Below are 17,677 nucleotides of genomic sequence, written 5' to 3' on the forward strand. Positions count from 1 at the left end.
ATGAGTTCGAGAGGCTGCATGATAGATGAGTATTTCCTGGCCATTTTTCCCCCTTTTTCAGTCAGTTCATTTTTTTTCGTGCACATCAGAATTTCTCCCTTTTCTATTTCATCATCTTTCCTTTCTGTAGCTGTATGCCATTTACGAAGAAGCAGCAGCAGCAGCAGAAGTATCTGGTAAATGGCAATATAAATATACATATTGTCATTTATCAGACTGGTTTCACCTGGTCATGTGTGGCAGCTGGTTGTTCTGGTTTTGGTGGGACTGAATGAGCAAGTAAGCATGACCTGGGTGAGGAGCCCTGGATCAGCGTTGTTGCAGGTATAGAGTCACTCCTGCAGTGCCAGGCAGAAGAAGGCTGGCTGTGTGCACACAAGGACTTTTCAAACAAGATGGAAAGTCTGGGGGTTACTTTATACAGTTCATTCAAGCCTATTCCCAACCCACTTCCTATCAGCAGTCAAGTTAATGAATCAAAACTCTCTGAGCTGGCAACTGTTTTCCACAAAACTATTCTGGGAGGAATTTTGGCTAGTCAGACAGGCCCTTTAGTCAGAAATACATTTTCCAAGTGAAGGTCTGGTATGGGAATTTTATCACATTTTATCACAGTGGTACAACCATATGCAAAGATGAAAAATTGTTCCTAAAGTTACTCTAAAGAAGAAAAAAAACCCGAATGACACCATACCAAGTCACTTCTTACAGCCATATGAAGTCAAAACTTTAAGAAATCATTAACAGGTTTAGTAATAACCCTCATCACTTTTAGTGAAAACCTGTTACAGTGCTAGAGCCACAACCCCTATAAATCAGCATAGTCCCATTAAAGTCACTCCTCAGTTACTGAAATCTGAGGTACAATCCTGGAGAAGATTACTGGAAAGGCAGGTCATCTTACCCTATGTCATCCTAGTAGCATAGGTCCATTCTGCAGGACACTTGAAATATCTATCCAGACAGGAAGTCCACTAAGCGTTGCAGGGCTGCTTCCATCATAACTTACATGAAAGTTCTGCAGGAAAAGGTTTATTATAGGTTAATGCAAGATTTTAAGTGTTTCATTTGGGTCCTGGTGGATTTCAAGTAACTCTGAAGTAATTGATGGCAAGAGGCAGCTCACTGCCCTTTGGGCTCCTCAAAAGTTGATTGCCAGTCACTAAGGCAACCTATTAAGAACTAATTAATAGCCTGTGGTAAGTTAATTGTACATAAGCCTCAACGAAAACTGTGACCTATATTTAATTTCTAAACCTTCTTCATCTGCAAAACTTCCTGTTTTGCAGCAAGCAGTTGCTGCCTCTACTTACTTGCAGCTCATGGAATGATTCACTGACTTCAAAGGAGCTGTTCTCCAGGGAAAGCACAACTTACACTGATCAAGGAAGGCAAAATCTATCTCACAACCCCCGTTATTCTAAAACAGGGTTTTCATTCATTCATTTATTTGTTTTTCCATTAAGAAGGAGAAAATTGGCAGCATATTTGTAGGGAGATACAAGTAGATGTTTTCAGCCAGTTGCAATGCAGAAGACAGAGGCAGGATGGGTGAGGCACCAAGCCTGTCAGGCACAGAGGCAGGAGCAGATACATTCTCCCCCAGATGATAAAACCACCTGCCCTGCCCCTGGAAAAAGCATCTGTACTCTGACTAACTTACTAAACCTTGTCATTACTCTTCTGCAGTAAAGTAAAAGCAGCCTGTGCATCTTTGCAGAAGGAAAGAGCATGAAAGAAAGCAACAGGGTAGTTTTAACAGCTTGGCTCATGAAGCTAGGAAAAACCCCAGCACACAATCAGGAAACCAGATTTTCTGCACATCAGTTCAGATTATTAGAAAACACTCCATGAAAAGCTCATGAGGAGGTGTTTGGGGGTAAACTGGTTTCCTCTTTTTAATACAAATAGCTGGGCACATTGCAATTTTTTAACAATCTTGAGTTAACACTGCAGAACAGCAAGGATGCAGCTGGCCACAAAGAACCTTCAGAGACCCACTCTGGCAAGGGAGGAGTTAGCAGCAGAAGCTCGGACTTGGGCTGCAGTGTGGGAGTAGGGGTGTTCTCTGTGGGCTTTTTGTGGCAGATGGAAGGGACTGTTTTTCTCAGGCCCGTCTTGTGTTCAGCAGTAGGCTGAAGAGAGGAGCTCCTGTATTGTTACACTCCTTTTGCTCAGCTGAAATTCCTCTTGGTTGGGTTTTTTTCCCCTTTTGTTTTATTTACAGTCCCTTGCATGAAAGCCCAGGAGCACTGGCTGGGGGCATCGCTGAGGAGTGGTCCTGCAGTTGCAGTGTGGTTTTACTCAACTTTGGCATGAGGCATGTTACACTTTTTTCCAGCTGTGCTCTGCCTTTCATCCCCTCTCTGTGCATGGACCTCTCCACTGCGTGTCACTCGTGATCCACAGCTGGGCAGTCTGTGCATCCAGACCTTGAAAAAATGAGCCTCTGGCAGGCTGGCTTCACTCTGTCCCTGCCAGTTCTCCCCAGCCCAAAGTGGGAAAGTATCATCCTTCAGTCTTCACAGGCTTCTAATGTACCAGCACTTGGAAACCATGGGGATACTTGAGACCATTATCTTCCATGCTGGGTTTTGATGGCCTTTTTTGTTTCCAGTTGGCTTTTTCTCAGTTAAGCTTTCCAGGGCTTGAAGAGCTTGGGAATTGTAATGCCTTCTCTTCTCTAGCCTCCACTATATATGCCTCTCCATCCAAATGCATCCATATCAGCAGGCAAATGATGTAGCCTGTTGTGACTTATGTCTTATGAAAGCTGCGATTTGGCCAACAACCTATTTCCTAAATCTTCTGTGTGGAAATCTAATGGGCACCATGGTTAAATGTGGTGCACTAGCATGTTTTCTCTTGCTGTCAGAAACTGAACTACACCTGCAAAAGCAACAGGAGGAAACCTGATGAGAATTGCTTTGTACTGACAAGACCAAGGAGTATAAAGCACCTAGCTGCCCAGGACAGATGATCCAACTCTTGCATGGATCTGCCTGTAAAAAACAACCAATAGAGATCTTGGGCCATTTGCCATATTTCAGAGCCTAGTGGAACAGCACAGCCCTGACATTCAGCTTTTCAGCATCTTTCTGCTCCATTAATTCTCTGTAACTTTCCTCTCCTTTATCTCTGGATTTCACTTTCCCTCTCATTTCATTTTTTGCATTGTTCATAAGAAAGCACAGTGCAAAATGAGGCGAGCAGAATGATGGCGGTGGCTCATCCCCATGCAGGCTTGGAGCAACACAGCCAGGCAGGAATAAAGCTGCTGGCTTTTGTAAGGGGAGATATGTGTATTTTGATTGTTTTTTTCTTGGAAAACATGTGGTAAGTTCCTGTGTGGAGTTTGCCAATTGCAAAGTTTCCCAAGCTGCTTAATACATTCATCTTATTATTTTGTAACAGAGCCTTCAAAAACCGTCCCTGGCTGGCTTTGCTGCCTCCCCTATCATTTTAAGTCAGACCTTCTGGATAATGGATGTCTGTGTCTTTTTGCCACTGAAAGACAGAGCAGGGATCCATTTGTTACTTGGATCACTGTGTTATTTTAGCCTTAGGCAAAAGACAGAGAAGAGAAAAAGGAAGATATTTGTTTGTATACGTGCACAGACTTTCAACCATTTTCTATTTTCACCAGGAACACATCCTGCTATTTTTCACCTATCTCAGCTCTCCTGCCATGAATTTGCCTGTTCGCGCTTGGCAAAGATTAGACACTTACTTTTTAAGTGGCAACAGGACTGGGCTCGATGCCCTTGAAGTCAGGTCTGGGCCAGTTCTTTTTGCTGAAATAAGGTTCCTCCTGGCACTGCACCAATATTTTCAGCTTCTCCAGATTTGCACTACATTCAGGAACAAAAATAGTTTCTTCTTTTCTTTTCCCCCTTTTAATTTTCTAGCTTTGCTTATGGCTAAGACTAGAAATCGATGGAATGAAATAATATGAGGGAGTAGGTTTCTATGATACTGCTAGCTTGCATGAAGACAGATAACACACACATCAGGCATTAAGCACAGCCTTTTATGTGCATTTCTGGAAAGAGCAAATTTTCAACTCCACAGGATTTTCTGTGGTAGCCTAACAATTCCTTTTGTGCCTGCTGTTTTTCATATTTTGTTTCATTTTAACATAATTGTTCAATATAAAGACAGCAATTTGTTGGGTTTAAGTGCGAGGTGTAATTACCTCTTCTAAAATCATTTAACATTTTAAAGTTTGATGCAAATTTAATAGCATTTCTGATTCACTTAATCCTCTGACAAGAAAATAAATGTGAGCTCCTGTTCTTTTCCTGTTCTGTCCAAAAGCAGTTATGTCAACTCTGGGGGGGAACTTTGGCAACCTCATTCTCCAGGTTTTTGTGTTTTCATATTGATGGGTGCTCTGACATGACTCTTTGTGTGTAACGAATCATTCTGTAACGGTATACGTGTACCACGAGATATTCAAGAACCAAGTGAGGGCATACACAGAGACAGTAAAAAACTGTGATGTGAAACTTAGCATCAAAACCCTGCAACTGAATCTGTGGTTAAATTTTGGAGGTTTAATGTGGGAGCACAGCCTCTAAGCAACAAAAGCCATGCTTGCTACTCCATATTTTTGGAAGGCCCAGGATTAAATGCACTGTTTTGGTATCAAAGCTTAGCAACAATTCCATATTCTAACATCTACTTCTCCTGACACTGCATTTAAAGTCATGAATAGTTAAGAACAATAGCTTTAAGGCACTTTTGCCTGCTGGTTGCCCCTCCTCCAGGTATTCTAGCATTTTTCTAGCATTTTCCTATCAGGTACTGGAAGGTTCACAGCTCATGTCTGGGCTTGGACAAATGCTAGTATCTATCCCAGGAATACTTGGGGTGCAGACTGTAAGACTTAAACATTTGAACTAACTAAGAAACTTGTGTTTGAAATTAGGTGGGGAGCTTACTTTGGGTTGCTTTTTCAGATGCTCTGTGCTCTTCCCAAAGGAATCTGTGTTCATTCAGATACCTCATGGTCTGCAGAAAGCTAGGTGGTCAGGTTTTGCAAGTGGCCCTGAAAACCCCAATCTGTGCTTTGAAACTGAGTTCATTGCTCTGTCCTGTGTCAATGGTGTGGTAGTCTGCAGTGTCAGATAGAAGACTCTCCCTCACCCAGCTCATACTGTCACTCACAGACTTGTTTACGGACAGACTGTATTTGCCCTTGCATTGTTGGGGTTTGTTATGAAGCAGTAAAGAGGGATCTCCTAAAGTACTGGCTTCAGGCAATCTCACTCTGCAGCTTGCAGATTACAGATCATTTATTACTGTTTTCTTAAGGTAATTGCAGAAAAGCTTTTAAATCAGCAGTTAGCAGCATCGCTGGAGCTTTCCTCTTCCCTCTTTGGAGGCGTGCCTGTAGCTTGCAGTAGTGTGTGGTCCTGAGCACTGTGAGGGGTGAAGAGGTGTCCATTACTTTTGAAGAGTTTTTTTGGACCTCTGGTGTCTGACACAATGTTTTCTTCAGGACATGGACACCAAAGCAGTAACACCACAGAAGTGGGTAAACTGACGGAAACTGCTGTTTATCATGGAGGTTGCTGATTTATTGTTGCTCATTGCAATTTACTTTGGCTCAGCCCAGGCTCAGTGCTCCAACGTCCTGAACATCTCCTGCCAGGGATCGGGGCTTGTTTTGTTTTCAGCTGACCACAATATTTTACAGAACTCCTGGAAAATTTCCCCAGAAAATATTGTTTAATTGTTTATTCGCAAGCCCCCCCTGCCCCGCGGCTGGGGAGCAAGGGAACGGAGCGTGTCCAGGGCTGCAAGCACAAGCAGCTCAGCAGTCAAAGCTTTGTAACAGCTTCCATCTTCTGTGGTGGGAAACACAATACGTATTCCCCTCTGGGAGATGTACTTCCTCTGCACAAAAGACGTTGTCCCCATTGTTCGAGGCATGTCATGTCTCAGAGGCTGTGACCCCCCTCTTATATCATGGCCACCACTTGGGCACATCTGGGACCTGCCGACCAAGTAGTGCAAGGCCTTGTGTTTCTCGAAGTAGTGCCTGCAGGAGCTTCAGTATATTATGTGTCGGGCAGGGAGAAGCACTTCTTTTTTGCACTGGATAATGCATGAAAATATGTCTTTGGTTTTAGGTGAGCATTTCTTTCCCACATGAATCAGGAGCTGAGCTGGATATTTCTATGGCATCTTCAATGAAAAAAAGGAGTTGGGAAGAACTTGACACATATGAATGAAAGTGTGAGGGGGACATACATCTTCCTGAGTTTTTGCCTGCTGACAAAGCAGAACGCTGTCTAATTACATACACACAGCTGGTCACCTGCAAAGGTAATGTGTTTCAGAAACACAGGACAGACCTTAGGAGATCATATTTCTTAAATCCTACAGTGCTTCTGTATTATGCAGATACGATTTGATTAGGGAAAACACTGGCTAAAAACCAGCTATTTCCTGGTTTATTCTGTTCTGGGAAATCAATGCAAGTTTACTGATGCAGATAGGAGTAAGGCTTCAGTGACACCAGATTGTCTTTTAAGGACTTACCTCTACCCTGTCTTTCTTAAAGACCTTTAATAAAACTAAACTGGTATAAATACAATCTTTAATAGAATATATAGTAGTTCCTGACAATCGCTGTGTCCTGTGAAAGCTGTAAGTTCACTCTCCAGCAGGTATTCCTCCTCTAGAGACTGGGCAGGAAAGCATTTGCAAGTAATGCATAATATTGCCATATTATTGGGACATAATATTGTCAACAGTTTCATGGTCCTGCTGCTTTGCTGGAGGGAAAGCAGAGGAGATCTGGCCAAAGGCTGCACAAAAGCTTCCCAGGAGCACTTTGGAACCAGATGGGCAGAGAGCCACATTTCAGCTCCCATTTTCTACTCAAGAGAAGAACTTGATCCCTCACACACTGAACAGCTCCCATGGTCGCTGCAGTGAATTCTTCACTCGGCAAAAGCTGGTGGGGAAAGTACTGCTGGATTCCCCAGAGCCAGGTGTCACAGCAGTCCCTGAGAAGGTCAGCTTCAGCCACAGAGTTCAGGCTCTGTACTGCTCCAGCAAAGCATCTAAGCACATGGTTGAAAGAGAAAATGCATCTCTGTGCTTTGCTGAGCAGGGAAGGGCAGTAGAATTGAGGCCAGTGATAAAGAAAACGTGATATTTCAAAGTATAATGTAGTGGTCAGGTTGAATTATACAGCTTTTTCTTCCTTTCAGAAAAGCCTTTTATTTACATGTGACTGAGACAAACACAAGAATATATTTGAAAAGCCTCAAGTAGTCCCAGAGCCCTTTAATAAATCCGACTTTGCCCTGATTATTTTGTTGTAGGTCCTGGCACAAGAGTGAAATTAGGCTGAATTTCTTCAAGAAAGTGAGTCTTTTGCTTACAGATATTTCTTATTTTTGCAAAATATCTGCTACTTTCAACATGGCTCTTCAGGTCTTTTCTCTTTTAGTTTTATCATTCATACATATAGTTTTATCTTTCTCTGCCTTTGCAAGAACACTGCAAATGCAGAAGACACTGGAAAGAAGCCTGCTCCTTTACACCTGCCTGAGTCCCCATAAGAAATGGTGGTATTTTTTTAGCTGTCCCTCAGCAAAGAAAGAGTAACACCCTCATGAGTCCTTGCATACTGTGGCATTGAATTTTGTGAAAGATTTTCAGCTTTTTAATCATAACTTGATTATTTTCCATTATTTTTTCCCACTTTCAAATTCATCTCAAAAATCAGTTATCAAACTTGTAGCTCATTAGTCCCCCGTCATTCATGTTTTATGGCAAAAAGCAAATCAAGAGCTGTGAGAAGAATGTGCTAGAGTCTATTTCCTCATCCAGCATCGTCCCTTTCCCACCTGAAGACTCCTGACCTCCCACAGAACAGTCTCTATAATTTATCACCACATCAGAGGATGCAGGGGGTGCACACAGCTCTTGAAATGGAGATTTCAGTGGAGAAACAAGGGGCTGACACACCCTCAAGACTCACATGCAGGCTGGAGAAATTGGTGGCATGGCAGATAGGGAACAACATGCCATCACTCCAGCTGTTAGGACTCTGCCCTGCAGATGTTCACCTCTGCAGCATCAGGTAGCACAGCAGCAGTGATGGTTCCAGATTACTTGTGAGTTCCCTCAGGGCTAGGTAGCATGGGCAGGATCGGGTGTGTTATTGGCATCTTTGGCAAAAATCTCATGGACTGGCTGACTGTTCTTGCTGCACTGGACACCCTGGAGACACCAAGCATCCCTTTCATTCCATCTTTCTGGACATCAGAGTGTTTCAGGTGATCACTGAAGCACCCAGCATCTGGGTTGCTCTTCATAGGCTGCCTGAGGAAGCACAGTGAAGCTTCACAAACCCCCCAGGGTGGATGTGGCAGTATAAATCAAGTAAGACTCAGAATTTTCAGCCTCTGCTGGCAGGGTCCCTTGTTCCCAGCACACCTGAAAAGGTCTCCCGTACCTTGAGTATCTGTGCCTTGCAAGCGACACGAAAAAACAAAGCTGCTTCGATTCTCACTTTTTAATGTAGCTATTACTCTGAAAACCCAACCAACCAGCAAAAAGAGCAGGACTAGAGAGACTTTCTACACAGACCCAAAAATGTGCAGAAGTACTGACCAAAACACTGGTTGAGCATGAGCCATGCCTTAAGACACGTAGTTATTCAACAGTGAGTGCCTAGTAGATAATAAACACCAAGAGGCTGCTGCATTCATGCCATTGTTGCATGACTTCCATGCCCAGACTTGTCTGGGATCACAGCTCCATTAAGTTGAGTATTGGAAAAGCACAGAGTAAGAAGCAACCTCTCTCCAAGAAATCTTGCCTTCAAGACCTGATCCCACGATTAAATCTATGTGGATAGAGCCTTGTGTGCTCCAGGGTTATATATGGAGCATTGCCTAAGAAAGGTATTCCAAAATAAGCCAGTCAGAACAAGTCCTAAGCCAACACCACATGCTGGGTCAAAAGGCACAATAAGGAAGAAGAGGAGGAGAGAAGCAACTGAAAATGGAGCAATGAACTTTAGCTCCGTGCATTATCCACAGGCCTCAGGACTTCTGACCAAACCAGGAGCTCCAAGTCTCTCTCAGTCCCTGCCACTGAGTTTCCTGCAGACCACTCCAGCCCACACTTCCAGACCTTTGCATTCTGTGGGTGTCTCATAAGGACTGGATCAGGAAAAGTTAGGTAATCTGTGCCAGCTTTCTCATTTCTTCACACTCTGTAGTCTCTCACATAACTACTGTGGTTCATCTTTTCCTTTCCACCCCTTGGATTACTGGAGTACTATTGTTGGAAACACTGTGCCACGCTTGGAGTTACTATACACAACATCATTAAGAAAAAATAAATATAGAACTTCCTAATTTTTAATACTAAGCTTATGCTAAAAAAAATCCATGATCCTTAGAAACAACAAAAAAATACTTCAAATTTTGAGGCAAGCATTACTTTTTCCAAGGGCCTGTCCTTCCAGTGTGCAAGTTGGTTCCTTCAGACAAGCACAACAACAAACTTGCAGCAGTGAATTTCTGGTTTTGCAAAGGTCTCCATAGATTTTAGAGGCTTGATTGAGCGCCTGCAGATGTGGCCCAGCCACAGACAGTAGCTCCAAGCAAGATCAGGAGCAAGCCCTTACCCAGAGACAAGAGTATCTTGCTGTTAAGTCCCTGGAGCACCCTACCAAGAGGAGGCCAAGAGCAGCAATTGTCCCTGCAGGAGGTGCCCAGCATGGCCACGTCTCCTTGCTAGGAAGCAGGCAATGAGCCAGGACACCAGGCTGACCTTTGGGTCTCTCCCATGGGCTCTGGCCAGAGTGGGGCCAAGGCTGTATGACATGACAGGGTAATGATTAAGCTGATTCATTTCCTACAACACATGAGGGTGTGGGGAGAAGCTATTTAGGCCCTATAAAAGAGAGGCATGCTTAAGTATGGATTGAAAAATGCGTTCTCAAGGGTCACATTTTGAGCAGTGCTGCATTTTGCAGCCCTCCTTCAATGTATGTTGTTGCTTCATTCATGAAACAGAGAAACTGCTTTCCTTGTGCTCCTAAATGATTTTGCTGGGCAATTACCAGAGTAGATTATAGTCAGGCACGCTGAGGCCCCCTCGCTCATGTTCTGATCAGAACTGTCTTGCCAGGAGCCATCCATCCCAGTAACTGACAGTCTTGTAAATATTTATGAGCTAATTCCCTGCCCCAAAAAGCAACGGCTGTTATTTGTACGAGCCCACAGATGCTGCGTGTGGCCCGAGTCTGCTCTAGTTGGCAGACATTGCTTCAAGATTGCGAGCACACACACAGGCACGCAGAATGTGTGGCTGGAAAAGAAAACTGTGGTCCAGAAACAAAGCACGAAATGAAAGCTGTAAACCTTTACAGTTCCCCTCCTGGAAACAATATCATCTAACCGAGAGTTAGTTTTGTCTCTCTCACAGGGTGCGCAAGGACAGCTGAACTGGAACTGGTAAATGACATTCTGTCAGCTCCTACCCCATGACATTTGCTTTTCTGGCTCTTCTGATTTCATTCTCCTCCCAGAAAAATGTGCTGCACTGTCTTTTCCCTCGTGGCAGGATAGTCTGCAGCTGCAACTTGACTGTGCATCATACCCTGTCAGAGCAACATCCCTTAAAGAATAGACACACTCCTCTGCAAGGCATCTGACTTCCACAAACCTGTTGTCATTTTCCCATCCCTTTACTCCCTACACCTGTGTGGCTCTCTTATGTGACACCCTGCTCACTCCCCTGCACAAGCCAGCTGTGTTTGGTTTGTTTGTGTGTGTTTGTTTGGAGTTTTGGGGTTTTCTTTAGAGAAACTTATTTCTTCCTGCCATTTCTTAATTGCATATGGGGTGCCACAGGTGATTTCCGTTTGGATCATTTGCCCCTCCATGAGTTTCTAACTTTCTGCATTTCCATCTGATAAACAATGCAACCTGTAGCTTTATATGCAGCGAAGAGTGACTGCGCATGTTTTAGCCTCCACAGACCTCAATGCTAATGAGTGCAATGCTTAGACTTATCTTGTCCATAATTTGCAATAATTGGAGGGAGGAGAGCAAAGCAGCCTGAGGAGGCATTGAGTCAGAAGAGTTATTGCCTTGTTTTCTCAGGATTTTAGGGAGGAGAGGGGACGAGGTCTCCATTAGCCAGGACTGTGAAAAGTTTGGACAGTCAGTGTGAAAGCTGATGAGTTGATCCCCCTGACCCCTCTTCTCTTCCCTTCAAAGAAATAACACTGAATTGGAGGTCGCACAAAGCTGCCCCGTCAGGGGCACTCTTAGTGATGTTGCAACCTGTGTGGTCCAAATCGCTTCCAAGTCTCCAACAGTATTAATTTTGTCCCCTATTCTTCAAACAGCTTTGTGCCCCAGGGACACCTGCAGAAATTTGTCACTGCTTTGTCAGAGAAAGCCAGGGAACAGCCAGTTCCAACAGGCATTAAAGTGATATACATAGAAATGAAAGAAAGCAACAGGGGTCTTCACCTTCTGCCTACAAGACAGCTTCCCAAATACTCTTTTAGCACACATTCACTCTTAACTGATTTAATATAGTACTTCTGTGGAAGAAACTGGTTCATGCCTGGAAGAGAGACCCCATAAACCCTCTGTTTCCTTGTGAAATACCTTCTCCCAGAAAACTTCAGGCACACTTATTGTCTCACATCCTCAAGGATGACAACCCCAGGGAAAAACAGCCACTGTGGCACTCCTCGTTGCTTTCTGAATGGTTGGTTTTGTGTTAAACTTAACTACAGTTCACTGTGGATTGTAGCCATCTCCAAAGTGAGGTCAGTGGGAATTGTTCAAGTGACTTAAATGAAAGCTGGATCAGACCCCATTATGCTAAGTATAATAGATAGTTTTAATGGCAAGTGCCCTATTTTTTGTTTGTATTTTACCCAAGATAGAGGGAAGAAAAATAAAAAGCAGGAGCAGGGTGAAGACCACGGCTGAGCATATTTCAGAGAGCTATCCTGTTTGTTTGGTAATGAATTTTTGGTTCCTAGTCAGATGTTCAGGGGCAAGTCTCTGTGTCAAACACTGAACTTCTGTGCTCAGGAAGGGATAAACGGCACACACCCCTATGGCAAGCTCTGTTAAGTGTTTTCACCTATTGGCTCCACAGGAGCAGTTCTCAGCAGCTCACACAAAATACACAAGAGGGATTAATTACTAGCTTGAACCTGACCCATTAACAATAGCAGTAGAGAGCTTCTCTTTGCTCACCAGCAGACAGACTATCCCATTTTGTATGAGCCTCAAACAATGAGTTGGATGTGGTGGGTCTCAAAAAATTTCCATCATGCTACTATGGGTGTATGTTTGATGCCTCTGTTTGGACAGAATTAGGAAAATGGGGTTTAGACAAATCCATGTTTCACTGAACGTCGCGGGCCCTAAGGCCACCCAATAGCTTGTTCGGGTTAGACCTGTGCTAGGTGAAACTAAGGGTGAAGTGTCTCAATAGCCCAGCACCCTTTCTCTGCTGGGTCTCCCATGAGGCTGGTACTATACTTCTAGTTCTCCTAGGACCAACCTTTGATTAAGTCCTGGGGCTGACAGTTTGCCTGATTAGATCCATGGGCTACAGTGTCCCCTTCCCACCACTGCAAGTTTAGGTAATGAGTACCTGACCTATCAAGGTGGTTTATGTCTCCTTCTGCTGTGGTGGTAAGCACTGTGTCACAAGCACTGGGGAGGCAGGGGACATTCAATGCCCTCCTGTCATTTTGTCTCTGTCAAAAGGGAAAGAAGAAGTTTTCATTGTCCATCTGCAATGAAAAGTGTGCATCCCCCAGGAAGATATTTCAGAGGCAACATTGGGCTATTTGGATTCTCAACTTGCCAAAAATTTCTATAACTGAAATTTGCTAAATTGCTTGGATCTGAGCATAAATTTGTCACCAGGAGATCTCTACTTACATGCTGGAGGCTGCCAGGGGAGGTCAGGTGCAGGTTATCCATATAATTCTAACATGAGCATGCAGCAACTCAAAAGCTGCGTTGCATGATCAAAACTGTCTGGATTCACATCACCATAGAGGATATAAATCTTTGCCTTACATAATCACCGACATTACAAAAACCTCACTGTCAGCCACGACAGTGGCATTTTCAAGCATGGTCTGAGCAAGCCAACTTCTCCTGCTGGCTCCAAAATCAAGAGAAGTTGGACTTCAACGGACAGCTAGCAGCACTGACTATGCAGGGAAAGGGTGAAGGATGAGGCTCACACTGCTGCCCCACTTCCTTCCCCAGGAAATGGAGCAGATCAGGAAATCATCCCCACTGTATCCCACCATGCCTGTTACGTGGTAACAGCATCAACGCAACTTGCTGCTGCTTGTCCAAGACAAACTGTGTTCTTCAGGAGGACAGAAAAGCCATCCCAAAAGTAGTCACACCCGTGCTGGGGTGCCTTATGGATATCATCCTGCAGCATCACAGTGTCTGCAAGGTGGATTTGCAGCAGACTGGTTTCACCATAAGAATGGTGTGCCCACAAGCCATTCTTCTTCCTACCACTCAGCCAAGCATTTAGTCCAAAACAAAAGAGAAGAGGCTTCTTGAAATGCAACATCTGTCCTGGCGCTGGGGCTCATGTCCTTGCCAGGGCAGCAAGCACTGGGATTGCCAGTTTCCTTGGCTGTGGGTGGAGCTGCCTGCTGATCCAGGGAGCCATCTGCAGATGAATCATGGATTTCTTCGGAAAAAGGCCTGCCCAGGGGAGACGAGGCAGCCAGCTGCTTAGGTTGATGGTTTCAGGGTTTGGAACCGAAAGAACAGCATTTGGCCGCAATCATTTGAAGCTGGGGGACTTATAGCTGGTAGTGACTGAATAGAAAGAGCACTTGCTAAGAAATGCTAGTGCCAATGATGTGTTGGGGTTTTATAAGTAATGGCATTGCCAAATCTGTAGGAAGAAAATTATTTGACCCTGAGATGCTGGCGTACCAAATCAATTCAACGCATGGCTAGCCTTAGGGACACAGCTGGGCTCCAGAAACCAGTGGGATGAGCATTCAGCTTTTTCCTAAGGCTATCTCATAGGTGAGGGTTCCAAAAGCAAGTTTTCTTGATTTTAATTTAGAAAAAGGCTGTTTGTGATCCCAGGTGGCACAGTGGGACCACAACGCAGGAGTCTGCCATTTCAGTGCAGGCACTACACTTTAGCCCTGGCCTCTAGCAGTTGCCTCTGCAGGATGAGCTTGGCTCCTTGCTCTGTATCGCCTAGTCTATATTTTGTTATGCCTCCCTGTTATTTCCTTTCAGTTTTTAATACTGCTGTGTCTTTGTCTGCTGGAAAACACAGTGAAGGCTTCCAAAGTCATTGACAGAAGTCAGTGGGTGACAACAATTCAAGTTACACCAGGAAGAGTGTTTCAGATCCCTTTCGCCCTGCAGAGGTGTTTGCCCATTGAATGATGCACAGATGTTGGTTCAGAAGTTGTTATAGCATTATCCAAGAGACACTAAAACACTGCACACAGAAACAGAATGTTAACTTTTGTTTTGTCCAGTTACATGCCTTATGTCAAGTTTGGACAAACCAAATATCCTTCAGGTAGGAGACGTCTGTGATCTGAGCCCAGATTTTACAACCCAGGCGCTTTTGCGGTGAATCTCACAATAGAAGCAGTAAATCAGGCATCAGACGATCAGTCATTTGATGTCCTGACTCCAGCTGTAGCCAGAAGATATTTTAAGAAAAGGAACAGATGAGGTCACACTTATATCCATAAAGTAAGGTTTTGCTCAGTGGTCCTCTAAAAGCTTCCGGAAAACAGCACTGTCAAGGCATTTAAAACATCAAATTTAATGAAAATTGGGAGCCTCCCTGTCCCTTTGTGAATTTGTGCAATCCCTTTATTTGTATTTATTTTTTTTATACTTTTGGCATCTGTAGCCTCCTGTGAATATAACTGTGTCCTGTGAAAGACTTTCTGCTTCCTTGTTGTTAAGTTCACTGGAGGCCCCTTCATTCCTGTGTTGGCAGAAGCAGTGAATAATTATCAGTCCCACTAAACTCTGAGTATAGTTAAAACAATTGCCAGAGAAGCCAGAAGATCTCAGAGTCCCAAAAGGATGAACTGTGCATATTTCTTATTGTAGACAGAGATACTTTTATCTCATATGTAAGATTTTAATCTAACATTTTAGCTCAAGTTATTTTTAAGATCTTCTTGCTAACAGATAATCCTTTGTCTGGAGTGGTATAAAAGGGCAAATGTGTAGTAGCAGCTACTTGACTGTATGGTAGCTGGCCAAGAAAAATATTTGGGTAAGTCTTGCTGAGTCAGGGTATGTTTCCAAATAGGCAGTGTGTCCTTTTCATTGACAGGATTTATCTCATGCAAGCCAAATCCAATACTCTGCTGCCCTGCACACCCAGGGAAATAGCGCTCCTCGTCTGCAAAAGAGACAGCAGCCCTGTTCAGCACAGTGTTAAATTATCTTAGGGTCATGTCTGCATGCGCAGTATTACACAGCAAAACAGATCGGCCAAAACCTTTATTGCTTTGCCTAGGCAGGTGCCACCTGGTGCCCAGAGAGTGTTTCGCAATTTGTCACATCCTAGATTGATGAGAGGACAGATCATTAGCATGCTTTGCTCTTGACTTGAAGATCTCACATACAAGACATACCGATACCAAGTCATCTTGTCCATTCCCCTGCCAGTTGCCAGCTGTTGGACCACGATGTACTACCAATGCCAAGCTATAAATCTGGCCAGTTTTTCTTGAAATGGAGCCGAGCAGCAGCCTAACAGCTTGCAGATCCCCTTAGCAAAACTCCTCAGGGCGAGTAATGACACTCAAACCCAAGCATCTTCGCATTGCTGGAGGTCTTGATCTGAACATTTCGTACAGTCCTCTTTCTAAGCATGGCACAGCCTCCCAGCCCCTGGAGACTTGTGGCTGTATCACACTTGCAGGACTTGCCTGGGGCAAGGGCACTGCCGACCTGAGTAGGGGCCACACATCCAACAGCTCTTTGTCACCACAGGAGTCATGAAAACATGCACCTTGTTTGCTGGCATTGCCCTGCTCTGCAGACATGCACCTGCCTAGGGCCTGCTCTCAGATGAAAGGGTAGGAGAGGAAGCAGGGACTTCCCACTGCTTTCCTTCAGAAGAGTGCAAGGTGTGGGAAGTTCAGGGTCCTGGAGCACCAAGACAGATCACTGTGCTTCAGAACAGGAGAAATGATAGCAAAGGCACTGGGAGTAAATACCAGTCAGATCCAAGTAAATTCAGCACGGCAATACCACGGCAGCAAGTATGCGTGGTATTGCATCCCTTGGGAAAATAGCATGCTCCTCCAGTGAGGACCGCCCCATTCCCTGCTGCCCTTTCCATGCAGAGATCCTGAGTCATCCTGCCTGCTCCCAGCTACCCACAGGAAGTTCCCCATCTTCACCATAACCAAAGCCCTCCTGTTCTCCTGTGTCACTGCTGTGAAGTTAGCACCACTTTAAATAAGAAGTTAAATTTAGCACAGCATGAACTCAACATCCAGAGTGAATAACCCCCATTCATTCATACATCTGACACTCCTCATTTCTGCACTGATCCCCTCTTCCATTAAGTTGTTCATTTACATTAGAGTTTGCTGGTCTACATAAACTCCCAAGATATAACATCTTTTTTACATAAGATCCATGGGGGAGGGCAGATAAACACTCAAGTGCTTCAATATGTGAACTCATGCCTAGCAGATAGTGTGGTTATCTCAGAGTCAGAGTAAACACACCAGCCTGTAAATGGCACATGATATCAAACATCCTGGCAGACAAAAAAAAAAAAAAAAAACCCACAACATTTCTTTAATAAATGTAATCAATTAATTAATTGATTGTATGATAGTCCAAATCTGTCATAAAACATCCTATCAGGTGCTGATGAAACTCCTGTTTACTTAATCCTGAATTTGTGGGACATTAGAAGATGCTGTATTAGCACAGAAATATGTCAGTGGTATAAAGTACAACCTTCACTGCAGGCTACTGCCTCACTGAAGAAAATTGTAGGTACTAGTTTTAGGGGCAGCTTTGATGTCCTCAGATATTACACTTTATATAGTTAATAGCTGGCCACTGTACCCTAGCACAGAGAGCTGCCTCTCAGAAATGCTCTCAGCTACATACATTAAGAATATATAAAAAAAATGAGTTTCTAGTGATTTGCAATTGAATGAGTGTGAGCTTTCTCTTAAGGTTAAGAAATTTTAAGTCGTCAATGACATTATTACAGCAGGTTCCATATCTTCAGTGGAATTGGTAAACTGACAGAATTCCCCCCTCCCCCCCCCCTTTTTCCTTTGTTGGTTAGAAGAAAAAGATCCTAGTCCTGCATTTGAGTACAACTGGCTGCTTTCAGTTTTTTATGAAATGTGAAAAAGCAGTTTCAGATTCACTTCAGAGCTCCACACCAGCAGCAGAGAGGGGCAGCAGCTCCCATGTCATTGCCATGTCAGAGACTTTGCAAAGGCATCTTAAGACCTCAGGTTTTGGCTGAGGAGGAGAGATGTTACTATATCCAGCTGAAGATGAGAAGTTTTAAACAGAATGGAAATGAGTAAAGAGAAGGTTTTGAAAGACACAACAAGAAATTTGCAGAAAGCTGACTGAAACCTCTTTCT

The sequence above is a fragment of the Neopsephotus bourkii genome, unplaced genomic scaffold (genome assembly GCF_033783945.1).
Source record: "Neopsephotus bourkii isolate Nb327-2 ecotype Australia unplaced genomic scaffold, CSIRO-AGI_Nbou_v1 NB_1447, whole genome shotgun sequence".
Lineage (NCBI taxonomy): Eukaryota > Metazoa > Chordata > Aves > Psittaciformes > Psittacidae > Neopsephotus > Neopsephotus bourkii.